The sequence below is a fragment of the Chiloscyllium plagiosum genome, chromosome 8 (assembly GCF_004010195.1).
Source record: "Chiloscyllium plagiosum isolate BGI_BamShark_2017 chromosome 8, ASM401019v2, whole genome shotgun sequence".
NCBI classification, from domain to species: domain Eukaryota; kingdom Metazoa; phylum Chordata; class Chondrichthyes; order Orectolobiformes; family Hemiscylliidae; genus Chiloscyllium; species Chiloscyllium plagiosum.
The window spans coordinates 26,611,102-26,612,328 of NC_057717.1; positions in this window are offsets into that span (position 1 = coordinate 26,611,102).

A 1,227-nucleotide genomic window follows, 5' to 3' on the forward strand; every position below is an offset into this window, starting at 1 on the left:
ATATAAGGGATAGTAGCAATATTGATCATAAATTTGCTGCGTGAAAGGTTACTGATGAAGCGTGCCTGCCTGAAACTTCGATTTTCATGCTCCTCGGATGCTGCGTGACCTGCTGTGCTTTTTGAGAACCACTCCAATGCTGACTCTGATCTCCAGCATGTGCAAACCTCACTTTCGCGTGCGGGAAAGGGAACAGAGTTATCATTAACAATTGTGTTTTGAATTGGAAGAATGTTTCAAGCAAATTTTGAGCGTTGGGGTGTGGACGTTCTGGGTAGATTAGTTTAACACAACAACATTCTCTGATTTATCAGAGCCCCCAGCGCGCCCATGGGTATCTCTGATTGGTTGGAGGACCAGTGTCTCCAGTTTGGTCCTATAGGTCCGCCTGTTCGCTGTTGGACATTATATGTCATCAGTTGGGATGGGCCCTGCAGCATGCAGAGGGTTAATAGGAACTGTGCGCATGGTTGCGGCGAGCGATCATTGGAACGAAATGTTGTTGTCTCCAATCGACATTCGGTGAGTGAGGGCTAAAGGGGAGCGAAGCGCCAGGTGCTATAGCCCCAGTTAGAGGTTTCATGTTTGGTCATTATGTGATTCTAGACCCAAACGTAGTGTATCTGGGGTCGCGAATTAAGCCACAGAGAGCCTGAGTCTTCTTCCCAGAAACAGGCCCCAGTCAGCGATCGCTATGCCTGTTTCAGTTTTATTTTGTTTTTTTTTTTATTTATCAGGCCACTGTTGGTTTATCTATCTTTAGTGTAAATAGAGCTGAAAATAAATTATACTGTTTGAAATCATTGCGGTGGTCCATGAGGATGTGGTGTTGTGGGAGACGCTTGGGTGTGTATTAGTGACTGGGATTGATGGGAAAGTGTACCCCATGAACACCTCTGTCACTTACCTTACTGTAAATTTGTCAGAGACGGAAAGAATAGAGCAGCAAGTGGAGGGACAGGACTCCTGAGCACCATAGCGGGTCGCGGGAGTTCGTTGCCAATCGCTCAACAAAAACCCGACCCATTGTTTTTCTCACGGCTCCCCTTCCCCACCCTTTCCTACCACTCCCTCCACCAAGTATCAGCAACATTTTAAAGACGTTTACTTATTTCATACATACTATGTCGCTTTTGTCAGAACATTCAGTAATTTGAGAACTGGAATGAAATTGAGATACAGAACAATCAGTGTACGAACCTCAACAATTACTTTGCACCTCCTCGA